Raw genomic sequence first — 17,859 nt, forward strand, 5'->3', positions numbered from 1 at the left:
AGAAAACTTGTTTATTGTATGAACTGAATTTGACTGGAATTTTTTTTTGAGGCCCTTAAGATACCATAGCAATAATCCAAGATGTCCCAAATCATAATTTAAATAGGAAAATTTTATTGTTAATGTACCCCATTCCTTCTCTGTATTCTTCCTCTGAGTTTCTATTTTGTTTCAGATCATTTGGGGCCATTGGAAAGGCATTTGAGAGATTTTTCTTTCCTAACTTTTCTCGGAAGTTAAAAAAAATTCTGTAATAAAAATCTTACTGGAGTTAAAATGTAAATTTCCAGTTTATTTATTGGTTTTTAATACATCAATGATACATTTACATGGCCTTACCCAGTAACCTTTTCCCCTACTGCCAACTATTCTAAATATATTCATCCTTTAAATTTCAATTAAATGTCACGTTCTTCTGAAATACCTGTCTCCTTTTGCTCTCTGCTATCTTTCACGTGGTGCCCTTCTTGTCATCTGTCAGCTATCACGGGATTGTTAATCTCTTGAGGGCAGATGTCATATCTTGTTCACTGTTCAATCCTCATGTCAAAAGACTTTCAAAAAAAGCACTAAAATATATTGACTGGATGAATAAACTAATGAATTAAACAGGCAACTTGAGTTTTTATTGTTTGAAGATGTTTTTCTTTGGTACACTCCCCTTTCCAGATATTTATACAATGTGCCCTTTATTTCTACTGGTCCCTAGAATTTATACCTATTGGAAAGACAATTCTGCTAAAACTGAAAGGCAGTATTTATGCTTCAGCCCAAGGCATTTATTGAATGAATGAATGATGAAACAATCAATCAAACCTTTCCCTAATTATTTAAAAGACTTTTGGGACTCTCCTGGTGGTCCAGTGGTTAAGAATCCACTTTCTAATGCAGGGGACACAGGTTCGATCCCTGGCTGGGGGACTAAGATCCCACATGCCGCAGGGCAACTAAGCCCACGCACCACAACTACTGAGCCTGCGTGTTCTGGAGCCCGCATGCAACAATGAGAGAGAAGTCTGCATGCCACAACAAAGAGTCCACGCACTGCAACTAAGACCTTACACAGCCAAATAAATAAATAAATATTTTTTAAAATTTAGAAGAAGACTTTTAAATATCTTCTGTACTCGACTTGTATTTTTGTTATTCAATTGCAAGCAAATGTTGCTGAGATGAACATGGTCTGCTCTCTAAGTGCAATGAGAGTTGTGAATTTGTTTTGGTAGATAACAAATGCTAATGAATGCGCTGAACTTCAAGGGGAGCTCAGGGAAACACGAGCCTTTGTTAAGTCTGGAGTTTTGGGGGGTGAGTAGTAAGGGAATTACAAAGAGAACTGAGTTGAGGGTCTTTTCCCCAAGTCCTTCTATTGCATTTCTGTCTCATGGAATTCTTATGGAATTGTAGGCAGTCAGTGGGTAGGTTCCTGTTCAGAGTGATGATTCCTGTTCTCGCAAAACTAAGGAGGAAATGAGTAGAGGCCAAGAGAAATACTGTGTGGACCTGAGTTGTCTAGGCTAAATGGAACAAAACTACATTAGGGTAGGTTGAAATTGGGACTTGATCCAAGACTCAAGATAAAAATGTAGAATACACTTTGTTGGTCTGTATTATATATTTTGCAGGTATCTAGCAAATGCTTAGTCAAAAATTAGTGGCTTTTTCCTTAATTACCTCTCCCAGGAGATAAAACTAATAGTAGGATGTCTTAGGAATTCCCTGGCAGTCCAGAGGTTAGGACTCTATGCTCTCACTGCTGAGGGCCTGGGTTCAATCCCTGGTCGGGGAACTAAGATCTCACAAGCAGTGCAGTGCAGCCAAAAAAAAAAAAAAAAAAAAAGGAGGACGTCTTGGTATATTTTTTGGATTAAAGAGTGATATGATTAAAACAACATGCTCTAAGATTAGTCTTGTAAGCAGAGTTCAGTTCAGGGACAATTGAAAGAGGATAATACTAGAACTGGAAATCAACCAAGAAGTTACTTTGTTAATGCAGAATGTGGTCATGCGGAATCAAACCAGTGAATTCATGGGAATGGAGATGAGAAAAGTTAAAGAGGGCACTGTGACTGTGAGAACACAGGGAAGACAAAGACAAATATTATTTGATGTAATTCACCCACTGTGTAACAGACTAGATTGCAGGCAGAAAATTCACTTTCAGCTTAAGAAATAGTTTGAAGAAGTTTCAAAATATATGCTATTTCTAAGTCAAATATATAAAACACATTTTCTTAATTTACTGTGTTTCTTAATTTTAGTCCTTCTACATTTATTTATTTCTTAATTTTCTTACCCAACTTTAAACTCTCAATGGCAAAGGAATTGAGGAGTGTTTGGGAAGTGTATTCCCAGAGAATGGGTCAACAAACTGATGGGGTTTTTTTTAGGGAATAGATGTGGAATCTGAAGTAGAAATTTTATCCTAGAATTATTTTGAAAGAGATCTCACAGAAGAAGGTTTCTTATAAGGGGCCAGGCAGCCTCAGCAGAAAAATCGTAAATTGAAAGGGTCATGCATTATTAGCTGAAGAGTGTTGCCTAAATCAAAGGCAAGTGCAATATAATAAGTCCACTAGAGTGCTCAAGAGAGAAATAAAAACAGTTTGTAACTCTGGCATCAGATAGAAGAAACTAATAATAGATTATATTGGTGTCAGTCAAGTAAGATTTTTCCTACCTCTTATTTCTGCTTTCTATCCATTCCTTCTTCAACCTTGGAGGAATCAGAGGCAGTCTAGTGAATGGAAGAGGGAAAACAAACATTCTGGGAGGAGTTTCTACTTTCAGGAATAATGGGGTAGGAAATGGAACCAACTTACTCACTGAGAACAACAAGAAAGCATGGCCAAAATACTTTAAAATTATTAATTTAATGACATGAGAAAGCTAACAAAACATTGAAAATATGTAGGGCCAACATTTGAGAGAAGAAAACACAGAGAAATAATTCCAACATTTGGAGCTTCTCTTTTCTTAGGAGTGTCTACCAAGAAGAGGTGGCTCAGAGGATGAAAAGATGAAAAATAGAACTGGACAATCTATCAGGAAGATCTAGATCTAGATATCTAGATATATTGATATATATCCTAGCAGACTTTATACATATATATTGATATATATACCAGCAGCCTTTTTAATGGAAATTATCAAGTAGATGCTGAAATTTATATAGAAATATAAAAAGACTTAGAATAGGCAAAATAAGCTTGAAGAAGAATAAAGTTGAGAACTAATACTACCATAGTTTCAGACTTACTATGAAGTCATTGGTTTTGGTTTATACATAGAAAAATAGATCAACGGAACAAAACAGAGAGTCCAGAAACAGATTTACACATATACCATCACTTGACTTTTTTACAAAGGTGCCAATGTAATTCAATAAATGCTGTTAGAGCAACTGTATACCCCTATGGAACCTAACCCTAACCCTAACCCTAACCCTAACCCTAATGCTATGGAACCTCACAGCATGCATCATAGATCTAAATGTGATGGTTAAAACTATAAAGCTCTTCATAAAAATGGAATGTCTTCTTGACATTGCCTGATATTTACTGCTCTTATAGTGCCATTTGGTAGTAAATAAAACACATGACTAGCCTCATAAAAAATTTTAGCAAACGCAACCCTAGATTGGACAAACAGTGTAGTTAAGTGGGTGGTAGTTGAAAGGTTGGAATCTATAGAGGCAGACCGCCTGTGTTCTAATCCTGGTTCTGCCACTTACTACAGGTGTGATCCTGGGCAAATTTCTTAACCTCGCTCTGCCATAGTTTCTAAATTTAAAATGAAATAACAACAGTAGGATTTGGTTGAAGATTTTAAATAAGATAATATATGGAAAATGCTGCCATATACTAAGCAGCCAATAATTAGTTATTATTAGTATTTGTTACCATGTCACCTTGAGGAAATCCCTCTAAATCAATTTGTATAGCTCTAAATCATTATTTTCAATGGCTATATAATAAACCATTGTATGGATGTACCATTGCATGGAATACCCTCTGTTGATGAAAATTTTCGCTTATTTGCAATGAAAAACACACCGATCATGAAATGAGTTGCTATGACTCATACAATGAATCATTGAGATGAGTCCTGTCATGTAGTTATTGCAATGATTTAGAATAATTTTAGTATGAATGTACGTTGTGAAAAAAAAGACACGATAGCCCCTCCCAACCACACCTTCAGCAGCATCTTTTGGGTGATTAATGATGGTCCCTGTGTAGTTGTCTACTGTTTTGTAGGATTCAAAAGCAGGGGGAGGGCAGTAAGAAAAACTGTGTATTTTTAATGCCAAGACACCTATTTGCAAAGTGGAAAAATGATGTTTTTAGCCCTACTTGTTTTCCTTGATTGAACTTGGAAGAATTTTCTCTCTTCTTCAATTATAATTTATTTTCTATTGCCTAGACTCAAAATTCTAGTACTTAATATTCATATAATCAATTCTTTGGCCTACTCCTGCCTTCCAAATCTTCTATCTTATATTATGCTCTTGCCATCCTGGAACACTTCATCTTTTCCCAACATGCTCTTTCCTCAACTTGGGATATCCTTTCATCCACCTCCGTCAACATCAAGCTCAAGGGCAGCTTCTTCCCCTCAATTCAAGTTATACATTAAATCTCTGTCATGACTTCCTGCATTTTCTGTTTTTGGTTTTGTGGTAATGTGGTTGCATGAGTTATGGCCTCTGTTAAATTATAAGCTTGTTGAAAACAAAGCATCCCTTATTTCTTAAATTGGATTAACATACTGCCTTGCATATATTTTATGCTCAATAATATTGTTTAAACAAATGAATGAGGGTTATAAGCTAAAAAAGTTGTAAAATAGTTGCACTTTTAGGTAAATAATTAAGAACAAAAATAGGAGGAACATTATCACTGTGCCTGATTGTTAATTTATAGCTAATTAGCTATGGTTACTGGTAAGCACAGAAAATATCAATGGTTATTTGAATTTCAGAAGCAGAAAAAATACTCAAATTAATGAATTCACTTAGAATACTAGACATCAAACTAAATGGATTTGGTTTAGATGAATTAATTCATTGAAATACTCTTCTTTATATTTAACATATTTTAGAAAACATTTCCAGGAATAGGCTAGAGTATTAAAGATTATGTGCAGTTGCTTTTTATCTCGAGGTCTGCCAATGCCATTCATCTAATTCTTTCTTTCTTTGCATATTTTAACTGTTCTTTAGGCATCTTATATATATGAGATTTGCCTCATACCTAAAATAATTCATGTACATCATTCACAGTGGTTTATGCATTTCTTTTCAGAAAAGGAATGCAAATGTCTTTTAGTTAATTATACAATCATTGAAAGAGCAGCACCCTTCTTTTTTAAAACCCACATTCTACACTGGCTTTTCTTTTTCTTTATCTGCACTTTATATACATATGAAAAGAATAGAAATTTTGGAGAATTTTACTAATTAAACAAGCTCAGAGCAACAAATCATTTAAGAAGAAATTATTAATTAAATGGCTACTGTCCAGTTAAAATCATTCACAGCTGGACTGTGAGGTACAGGACTGGCTCGTGAATTGCTTGAAGACAAAGTTCATGACCATGTTTGTCTGAATTCCTGGTTCCGGTGTATACTTGGTGTTCACTAAATGTCTGCTGAATCAACAACACCTCAGTGAATAAGGGAATGAATGAATGTTATGCTTCCTGTCTGTTTTAGAGTTGGAAGTGGCATACTTGCCAGGAGAACAAAACAATAGGCGTCTTCTCCAATTGTTAGAATAAAATTAAATTCGGAACACGATGGGGCTTGAATCAATCAATTGTCCAATGACATTTAATGAAGTATGATTAGTTTTACATAGGCAGAAATTTTACTTGTCTGTTTCATCTATTTTTCACTCCCACCTATCCTACTTGTTTAAAGATTACTGTTTATATTTGGGCATAATTTGACTTTTGGTCGATGATGATTCAGGTGGGCACCCTTAGGTGATTCAGAGATGTGTTACACCCAGGTGACCTATCATTTTTGGAATACCTTTTCCAGTTCTGACACTGCCCAATTTTGTCTGCCCATAAGTCACAGGCATTATGGCTACTGGCCAGTAGGAATTTATTTATTGCACATGGTAAAATTAATTTATAAAATTCTAACCTTTATGTGGACAACCCAGAATGGTTGTTGAAAAATATGAAGGTCAGGGTATTCCCTGGTGGTCCAGTGGTTAGGACTCCGTGCTTCCACTGTGGGGGGCACAGGTTCGATCCCTGGTTGGGGAACTAAGATCCCACATGCCATGCAGCACAGCTAAATAAATAAATAAATAAAATATGAAGGTCAGTTGGGCATTTCCTCTCCATTACTTCCTGCATGATAAAGAAGGGTTATAAAGTCTGTCATATTTTTACTCTAAAACCATCATTATCACTGTCACTCATCAGTTGACCCATATTGACCATTCACTAGTTACATAGTCTAGTATTAGGAACTGACAAAAAGAAATCCTACTTTTGAGGAGATGAAAATCTAATCAGGAACACATGACACACAAAACAAAAAAGTGAAAATGACAATACAGTTATCTTTATATTAAGTTCTAAATGAATGTGTCTAAAGACTTATCTGTGATAAAGCAAGTCACTGAGATCTGAGGTGCTGCATTCTACTGGAATCAATCTTATAAGTGTTTCAGGGATTTTTTTCTGGCCATGCAGCTTGCGGGCTCTTAGTTCCCGATTAGGGATGGAACCCAGAGACCCAGCAGTGAGGGTGCCAAGTCCTAACCACTGGACTGCCCGGTAATTCCCCTGTGGGTGTTTTTATGAGTGGTCTTAATAGGCTCCCACAATACTTACTTACTTTTGGACCAAGTCTAGGAAAAGTCCTGCCACCTTAAAAACTGCCACCTGGATGCAAGTGTAGTCATTAAACCTCAAAGTCCTAATATTATGTTTACAAATTTTCTTAAAATGACATATGTTTTCTTTTTTCCTTCATATCAGTGGAAGAGTAACTACCTGACATTTACTTCCTCCACGTGTACTTTAGATCCCAGTCTCTCCTTCCTTTGCAGGAAGCTCATTTCTCCTGCTTCCTTTTCCCAGTTCCTTCCTATGACACTTTAGGTATACTCAAATCAATTATCTCATCAAAATAAGAAAGTTCCTTTTAACTTCTTAGCCCCAATATCTACTGACCTCTTCCCTTTTCTACTTGACTTCAAAGAATAGTTTTATTCTCTTTACAATCTCATCACCCATCAAAGCACTCCAATCTGGTCCACCCCCAAACTCTTTAGAAACTATTGTCAAAAAGGTCACCAGTGAAGGGTTCTTGGCACTTAATCCTCTTAACACTTTTAAGGTCTTATCTAACCTCGCCATAACATTTCAAATTTTTAAATGTTCCCTTCTTTTTAAAGCACAGTCCTCCCTAGGTTTCCATAATATTAGTGTCTCTTCCCCAACACATACCTTTTCTTTTTCAACAGAACCTGAATTTTTCCCCAAATATCTGCTGATGCTGTATTCAAGCAAAGTTATCCCATTTTCTACTATCACTGATTGATTTAGGAGAGTACATGTGACCTAGTTCTGGCTTATAAGGTATAAGAAGATCTGTGGTAGAAGGCTATTGGCAAGCCCTCTCAGCCCTGGAATGAGTTGTGTGAAGAAGTGATGTCTGATAGTAATCATAAGTAAAAAGGAGAGGCAGTATGACACTGTGGTTGAGAGTATGAACTCTGGAGTCCGATGTTCAAATTCCAGCTCCCCAGTATGCTATTTTATAACTTGGGTAAATTACTTAATCTCTCTGTACTGACACTTTCCCACCTGTAAATTGGAAATGATGATAATATTTCGAACTGGCTAAGAGGGTTAAAGTGAGGCTTAAATAAGTTAATTTTTCTGAAACAGTGGGACTGGTATAGGATACTTGTTAAAAAATACCTGAGGACAAAAGCCAATAGAGTGAAGAGTAGACAGAGGGAAAGAGTCTGGGTTCTGGAGGCATCATTAGCCACTGAAATGCCCACTTCCAGATAAGTTGTCTTGTAGATAATAAACCCCTACCTTTAAAGCTATATTTAGTAGTGTATTCTGTTATTTTCCACTGAAAGCATCCTAAGTTACCGTTCTCACTCTCTTAGTTTTCTTTTATTGTATTTTTGGTTTCTCCTCTTTGTCATATTTGAAGGTGCTTCAAGCATTCTCTATCCCTTGGCTTATGGGGAATCATAACTGCTAGGCCCACTCCCCAGTCACCTCATCAAGTTTCATGGCCCCAATTACTATATAATAATGACTTCAAAATATAAATGTATAAAACAGATCTCTCTTTTGAGCTCAACTCATATTTAAAATGACTATTGTATCTCTACAGGTGTTTCAGAGGCAACTCAAATTCAACATTTTCAAAAAGTGCTCATTGTCTCTCTTCCCATCAACTCCAAAGCCAGTCTTGCAACCATGCTCCCTTCCTTAGTGAACACATCACCATACCCCTAGTGGCCCAAGCCACAAATTCAGTCTTATCCTTAATTCCTTCTCTCCCTTGTCCATCCATATCCAAATCAACCATTAGGTCTTGTCAAAAAATTCCGAGCAGCACAGAGATCCCTATAGCTGGAGCAGAGTGAGCACAGGGGAGACTAGGTAGAGGTAAGGTCAGAGAGGTAAGGAGAGGCCATATCACAAAGGCCCCTTGATGAAACGGGAAGCCATGGGAAGGCCCGCAGGTCTTAAAGGCATAACGTGATCTACTTTCTTTTTAAATAATAGGCTGAAGGGGGCCAAGGACAAAAGCAGGCAGACAAATTAAGAAGCTATTAAAATAATACAGATGAGCAATGAAGGTAGCTTGGTCTAAGATTGTTGTAATGATGTTGGTAAGAAATTATTCCATTGTGGATATATGCTTAAGGATATTATTTGTTAATAGATTTACGTGAGATGAAAGAGAAAGGGATCAAAGATTACCTCAAGATTTTGGTCCTGAGTAACAGGAAGTATAGCGTTATCATTACCTAAGAGGGAAAGATTGCAGAAAGAGCAGATTTAGGGAGGGCGTGTGAGATGTTTATTTTCTAATATGTTAAGTTCGAGTTGTCTATTTGTAATCTAAGTGGAGAGTTTGAGTAGACTGTTCAGTAGACAAGTCTGGATTCACGACTGGAAATATAAATTTGGAAATCATTAGCACATAGTTGAAATATAAGATCATGAAACTGGATACATAATCAAGAGACTGAGTGTAGAAATAAAAGAGTAATAGTCTAAGGACTGAGCCTGGGAGTACACCAATATTCCTAAGAGCATCTAAGGAACAAAGGAGATTGAGATTAGATAGTAGGAAAGCCAGGAGAATGTGATGTTGTAAAAGTAAAGTGAAAAAAGCTTCGCAAAGATATGGAAGCAAGCAATTATGTCAAGGTTGCTGATAGGTCAAGTAAGATGAAGACTGAGAACTGACCTTCAGGTTTAGCACCATGGAGGACAAGGACGATCCTGGTTAGTTAGAGTCTACTTACTTTAAGGTCTCAGTTTAGACTTTACCTCCTTTCGGAGGTCTTCCATGATCCTACAAAACTGGATTAAGGACCCCTAATGTGCGCTATATCACACTTGTGATTTTATACTCATCCTAAGGTTTTGAAGTTGCCCTTTTACTTATCTGTCTTCTCCTCTAAACCATATATGCCTCAAAGACAGACTTGAGTGTGATCACTGCTGTACCTTGCACAGTAACTGGCAAAGAGTAGGGATGATATTTGCCGAAAGAATTTAATTGAATTGCCTATCATTTGTGCCAGAAGGCCAGGTGGAAAAAGAAAAAAGAGGAAGGATATAACAGGGAGTAGCCAGATCTAGCAAGTAACAGTGACGCATCCTTGGATGACAAAGACTAATGTTTTTACCTCATTTGGTTTACTTAAGATTCAGAGAAGCTTGTTAGGACAATCCAAAATGAGCTTCTAATAGAATATTTAGGTGTGCCGTTTACCTGGGGGCAGAAGAACAGCCCAAAGCCATGTAAGCAAATTAGTGAGCAGCTGTTATTAGTCACCACGCCCACCTCAACAATACCTTATCAATGGATAGCTTGTAATTCTCCTAAATTTTTCATGGAAGAGTTCTTAACTGAGGGAATGAGATGTGAACCATTCAATTCTACACATCTACTAACTGAAAAGTTGTCCAAGGCTTCACTGAAACCAAATGTTTTTATTGGAATCAAGAAGTATGAATTGGTTTCCTTAGCCTTTCTAAAGATTTATGTAATATTTTTTAGGGCTTCCCTGGTGGCGCAGTGGTTGGGAGTCCGCCTGCCAATGCAGGGGACACGGGTTCGTGCCCCGGTCCAGGAGAATCCCACATGCCATGGAGCAGCTGGGCCCGTGAGCCACGGGCGCTGAGCCTGCATGCTCGGAGCCTGTGCTCCGCAACGGGAGAGGCCACAACTGTGAGAGGCCTGCGTACCGCAAAAAATATATATATATATACTTTTTAAATTTATTTTATTTTTGGCTGCGTTGGGTCTTCGTTCCTGCGCGTGGGCTTTCTCTAATTGTGGCGAGTGGGGCCTTCTCTTGTTGCGGAGCACAGGCTCTAGGCTCGCGGGCTTCAGTAGCTTCAGCAGCTTCAGCATATAAGCTCAGTAGTTGCAGCATGCAGTCCCTAGAGGGCACGGGCTTCAGTAGTTGCAGCATGTGGGCTCTAGGGCACGTGGGCTTTGGTAGTTGTGGTGTGTGGGCTCAGTAGTTGTGGTGCATGGGCTTAGTTGCTCTGCGGCATGTGGGATCTTCCTGGACCAGTGATAGAACCCATGTGCCCTGCATTGGCAGGCAGACTCCTAACCTCTGCACCACCAAGGAAGTCCCTATAATATTTTTCATATTTCCTTTTAAGGTGGTAATATTTCTAGAAATAGGCTGTAGGGCCATTGCAATATTAATTAAATTAGCAATTACACAATAATATCACTGATAATTACAAGATTAAATAGTAACTGTAGTAGGTCATTTTAATTTTAAGGGAAGTAAGTGGTATACAGTAATAATGGAAATGATCCTAACTCTACAGGTCTTGCTTATAGAATTTATGGAAAACTGGTTAAGATAAATTTATCTCTATAGGTGAAAACAGACCTTTAATTTTGAACTTTTATGTACTAAGTTAATTTTTAACAGACTACAGTTTTCTAAATTACTGTTACTCTCTTAAAAAAGCATCCTCAACATATTAAGGTTAACATTACATAACTGTGCAATTACACCAATATCTCTCATGTTATATATGTATATATGTCATATGTATTTGACAAGACCTGACATATATAATTCTAGGAACAGCACTGAGACCATTACAGCTGGAGCAGACTGGAGAGACTGCAGCAAAGGGGAGAGACTATATATATACATAAATTAAAAATTAAAGCTATAAAGACTTCCCTGGTGGTGCAGTGGTTAAGAATCCACCTGCCAATGCAGGGGACATGGGTTTGAGCCCTGGTCCAGGAAGATCCCACATACCACAGAGCAACTAAGGTCATGTGCCACAACTACTGAGTCTGCGCTCTAGAGGCTGTGAGCCACAACTACTGAGCCCACGTGCCACAACTACTGAAGCACAGGCACCTAGAGTCCATGCTCCGCAACAAGAGAAGCCACTGCAATGAGAAGCTCGCACACCACAGCGAAGAGTAGCCCTTGCTCGCCACACTAGAGAAAGCCCGTGCGCAGCAATGAAGACCTAACGCAGCCAAAGGAAATTAATTAATTAATTAATTAAAAAATAATTAAAGCTATAAAAACTCTTGCTAGGTTGAGCATAGCCATACAGCATGACATAAATAACAAAATATAAAAAGCAAAAGGTCTCTAAAATGTCTTAGGAGTGGTTTATAGAAGAATATAAGTGACTTCAAAGTAAGATGACTTATTTTTAAAAAGCAAATTACCAGAAATTATTCATCTAAATGTATATTGGTCCCTCCAAAGAAGTAAATTTGGTGGCTATAGAGTTTATTCACTGCTTGTTCAAAATTTTCTGTCCTCTTTGGGAATTTTGAGTAGTAGAGTATCATTTCAGTAAATGTTTAATATGCAAAGGGGATTCATGTACCACCACATATTCACTTGAATGCATTGGTACTAGTGTTAAAAATCCTTTTACCTCTTTATGGTTATGCAGACTTCTTTAAATATCTGTATAGTGGGGTCCCAGTTTCAGAGCATAATCTTTGATCATTTCATTTACATGAGACTGAGAAATCTTAAGATAGAATTCACTTTAGGATCCACTCTGCTTGTATTGCCTTTTCCTACTTCCCTCCCCTCTTTTCTAGAACTTGTGCCACAGCACAGTGAAGTGAACGAGACAAGACTGACAACATCTGAAAACCGAAACACAAACAGACAAACCAGAACACTGGCAAAAACAACACAAACTGTGAACTTATTATCAGAATCTAAATCGCTCAACATAAAGTAGCCTCTCCCCGTACCCATCCCTGTTTTATTATCTATGGCAGGGATCCCCAACCCCCAACCTGTTGGAGGCCTGTTAGGAAATGGGTTGCACAGCAGGAGGTGAGCAGTGGGTGAGCAAGTGAAGTTTCATCTGTGCTCCCCACTGCTAGTATTACTGCTTGAACCATCCCCCCCAACACCCATCCGTGGAAAAATTGTTTTCCACAAAATCAGTCTCTGGTACCAAAAAGGTTGGGGACTGCTGATCTACGGAGTTCTTTTTCAGACTTTTGTCCATCAAAATTAGTTCATTTATTTGCCTGCTTGTTTATTGTCTATCTCTAGGGTCCTCCTACTTTTCTTTTTCCCAAGGATTGTTGCTTCATGAAAGCAACATTTTTTTAGGAAGATGTGACTTCTTGTTCACTCCTTTATGCTTTGTGCCCAGAATAATGCTTAATATACACTGAGTGTTCAGTAAATACGAGTTGAATGAATAAGGACATGAATAAATAAATACTCAAATTATATACAAAATAAAATGCTACATAGATTATTGCTTCTTTCATAATGCTATTGGCTTCTGAAATAATACTAGAGAGCAATAAAATTCTGTAGTCACATAGTAACCTCAAGGATTTTTTTACATCAGCCAATGCTTACTTTTCCTTATCTCCTTTCCCAAATACTTCTCCAATTCCATTTCAAACACACTCCCTAATAAAAGCATCTTCAATGTACTGAGGCTTGCATTGCATAGCTGTAAAATTAGGCCAATATCTCAATTTTCTTCCCCTCTTTCTCTTTCCTCTCTCCCTTCCTTCCATGCCTATCTACTCTTGGATCATTCCATCTCTCTTCAAAATCAGGCAGCAAATAAAGGTTTCATCAGAGTAGGGGGAGAGAATTCCAACTTCCTGATCAGATACAAAGATTAGTAACTTGATTTCTATTGCCTATGCTTGCTACAGGAAAACTGGACAAATATATCTGGAGAGTTTTTCAAAAAGATACTGAATCCACCCCACCTCCCATCCCACCTTTCTCCTTGAGTGTGAGCTACACTTAGTGACTTGCTTCCAAAGGATAGAGTATGGGAAAAGGGAAAAGTAACTTTAGAGTGGAAAGATTTGGCATATGCTTTTTGTCCATGCTCTTGAGGCTTGCAGGATCTTAGTTCCCCAACCAGGGATGGAACCTGGGCTCCAGTAGTGAAAGTGCCCAGTCCTAACTGCTGGACCACTGGGGAAATCCCTGGCAGACACTATCTTAAGTTTAACATCAAGGTTAACACCTTCAGTGATGCAATGTTGATAGTATGTACTCTTGCTATAATGTGATGAGAATGGCACTTGACTTCTGTGATATTCTTCACCCAAACCCATTGCCCCAGTCTAACAATAAGAAAAGCACTGGACAAATCCACAGTGAGGGACACTGTACAAAATACCTAACCAGGGAAATTTCCAAGGTCATCAAAATCAAAATAAAACAAGTTACCATAGACTAGGGAGGACTAAGGGGACATGTTGACCAAATGCAGTGTGATACCCTGAATGGGATCCAGAAACAAAGGACATTAAGAAACAGCTAGTGAAATATGAATAATGTCTGGAGTTTAGTTAATAGTAGCATATCAATGTTGGTTCGCTGTGACAAATGTACTGTGGTTATGTAAGATGTTAACAATAGGGGAAATTGGAAGTGTTATATATAAAAATTCTCTGCACTATCTTTGCAACTTTTATGTAACACTAAAACTATTTTAAAAATTTTAAAAAGATTATGTTAAATAAAAACCACTGAATTCTAGCTTGATCTCTCCTACAACTTTGCAGAGGTATTTGTCAAAATATTATAACCCTGTTTCTTTGGTAATCATAATTGAAATCTGTTTTCTGGTGATATAATAACTAATATTAGAGATTGGTACACATACTTCAGCAAATGTCCTTTAATAATGAACAAATTTAAATATTCTACAAGGGTTGTCTAGCTCTCATTCCAGGTTTTTTTATTTAGCTGATTGCTGCTCTTTCTCTACTAGCTATTAGGACATCAATAAAATCCTGAGTTGAGGACAGACAGCAGAAGCAAAAAGAACTACAATTCTGCAGCCTGTGGAAGGAAAACTACATTCACAGAAAGAGAGACAAAATGAAAAGGCAGAGGACTCTGTACCAGATGAAAGAAAAAGATAAAACCCCAGAAAAACAACTAAATGAAGTGGAGCTAGGCAACCCTCCAGAAAAAGAATTCAGAATAATGATAGTGAAGATGATCCAGGACCTCGGAAAAAGAATGGAGGCAAAGATCGAAATGATGCAAGAAATGTTTAACAAAGACCTAGAAGAATTAAAGAACAAACAAACAGAGATGAACAATACAATAATTGAAATGAAAAATACACTAGAAGGAATCAATAGCAGAATAACTGAGGCAGAAGAACGGATAAGTGATCTGGAAGACAGAATGGTGGAATTCACTGCTGCAGAGCAGAATAAAGAAAAAAGAATGAAAAGAAATGAAGACAGCCTAAGAGACCTCTGGGACAACAACATTCACACTATAGGGGTCCCAGAAGGAGAAAAGAGATAGAAAGGACCCAATAATATATTTGAAGAGATTATAGTCGAAAACTTCCAAGCATGGTTAGGAAATAGTCACCCAAGTCCAGGAAGCATAGAAATCCCCAGGCAGGATAAACCCAAGGAGAAACAGGCCAAGACACATAGTAATCAGATTGGCAAAAATTAAAGACAAAGAAAAATTATTGAAAGCAACAAGGGAAAAATGACAAATAACATACAAGGGAACTCCCATAAGGTTAACAGCTGATTTCTCAGCAGAAACTCTACAAGCCAGAAGGGAGTGGCATGATATATTTGAAGTGATGAAAGGGAAGAAACAACAACTAAGATTACTCTACCCAGCAAGGATCTCATTCAGATTCAAAGGAGAAATTAAAACCTTTAGAGACAAGCAAAATTTAAGAGAATTCAGCACCACCAAACCAGCTCTACCACAAATGCTAAAGGAACTTCTCAAAGTGAGAAATACAAGAGAAGAAAAGGACCTACAAAAACAAACGCATAACAATTAAGAAAATGGTCATATCTATAATTACCTTAAACGTGAATGGATTAAATGCTCCAACCAAAAGACACAAGCTCTCTGAATGGATACAAAAACAAGACCCATATATATGCTGTCTCCAAGAGACCCACTTCAGACCTAGGGAAACATACAGACTGTAAGTGAGGGGATGGAAAAAGATATCCCATGCAAATGGAAATCAAAAGAAAGCTGGAGTAGCAATACTCATATGAGATAAAATAGACTTTAAAATAAAGAATGTTACAAGAGACAAGGAAGGACACTACATAATGATCAAGGGATCAATTCAAGCAGAAGATATAACAATTATAAATATATATACACCCAACGTAGGAGCACCTCAATACATAAGGCAACTGCTAACATCTATAAGAGAGGAAATCAGCAGTAACACAATAATAGTGGAGGACTTTAACACCTCACTTATACCAATGGACAGATCATCTAAACAGAAAATTAATAACAAACACAAGCTTTAAATGACACGATAGACCAGATAGATTTAATTGATATTTATAGGACAGCCCATCCAACACAGCAGATTACACTTTCTTCTCAAGTGCACACTGAATATTCTCCAGGATAGATCACATTTTGGGTCACAAATCAAGCTTTGGTAAATTTAAGAAAATTAAAATGATACCAAGCATCTTTTCCAACCACAACACTATGAGATTTGAAATGAATTACAGGGAAAAAACGTAAAAAGCACAAACACATGGAGGCTAAACAGTACATTACTACACAACCAAGAGATCACTGAAGAAATCAAAGTGGAAATCAAAAAATACCTAGAGACAAATAACAATGAAAACATGATGATCCTAAACCTATGCGATGCAGCAAAAGCAGTTCTTAGAGGGAAGTTTATAGCAATATAAGACTACCTCAAGAAACAAGAAAAATCTCAAATAAACAATCTAACCTTACACCTGAAGGAACTAGAGAAAGAAGAACAAACAAAACCCAAAGTTAGTAGAAAGAAATCATAAAGATCAGAGCAGAAATAAATGAAATAGAAACAAAGAATACAATAGCAAAGATCAATAAAACTAAAAGCTGGTTCTTTGAGAAGACAAACAAAATTGATATACCTTTAGCCAGACCCATCAAGAAAAAGAGGGAGAGGACTCAAATCAATAAAATTAGAAAGGAAAAAGTAGGAGTTACAATGGACACCACAGAAATACACAGCATCCTAGGAGACTACTACAAGTGACTCTATGCCAAAAAATGGACCACCTGGAAGAAATGGACAAATTCTTCGAAAGGTATAACCTTCTAAGACTGAACCAGGAGAAATAGAAAATATGAACAGACCAATCAAAAGTAATGAAATTGAAACTGGGATTAAAAATCTTCCAACAAACAAAAGCCCAGGACCAGATGGCTTCACAGGGGAATTCTATCAAACATTTAGTGAAGAGGTAACACCCATCCTTCTCAAGCTCTTCCAAAAAATTGCAGAGGAAAGAACACTCCTAAACTCATTCTACAAGGTCACCATCACCCTGATACCAAAACCAGACAAAGATACTACAAAGAAAGAAAATTACAGACCAATATCACTGATGAATATAGATGCAAAACTCCTCAACAAAATACTAGCAAACAGAATCCAACAACACATTTAAAAGATCATACACCATGATCAAGTGGGATTTACACCAGGGATGCAAGGATTCTTCAATATATACAAATTCATCAATTTGATACACCATATTATTATATTGAAGAATAAAAACCATATGATCATCTCAATAGATGCACAAAAAGCCTTTGACAAAATTCAACACCCATTTATGATAAAAACTCTCCAGCAAGTGGGGATAGTGGGAACCTACCTCAGCATAATAAGGTCATATATGACAAACCCACAGCAAACATCATTCTCAAAGGTGAAAAACTGAAAGCATTTCCTCTAAGATTAGGAAAAAGACAAGGATGTCCACTCTCACCACTATTGTTCAACATAGTTTTGGAAGTCCCAGCCATGGCAATCAGAGAAGAAAAAGAAATAAAAGGAATACAAATTGGAAAAGTAGAAGTAAAACTGTCACTGTTTGCAGATGAGATGATACTATACATAGAAAATCCTAAAGATACCACCGGAAAACTACTAGAGCTAATCAATGAATTTGGTAAAGCTGCAGGATACAAAATTAATGCACAGAAATCTCTTGCATCCCTATACACTAACAACGAAAGATCAGAAAGAGAAATTAAGGAAACAATCTCATTCACCATTGCAACAAAAAGAATAAAATACCTA

The sequence above is a fragment of the Mesoplodon bidens genome, assembly GCF_964165515.1.
Source record: "Mesoplodon bidens genome assembly, chromosome: 2".
Lineage (NCBI taxonomy): Eukaryota > Metazoa > Chordata > Mammalia > Artiodactyla > Ziphiidae > Mesoplodon > Mesoplodon bidens.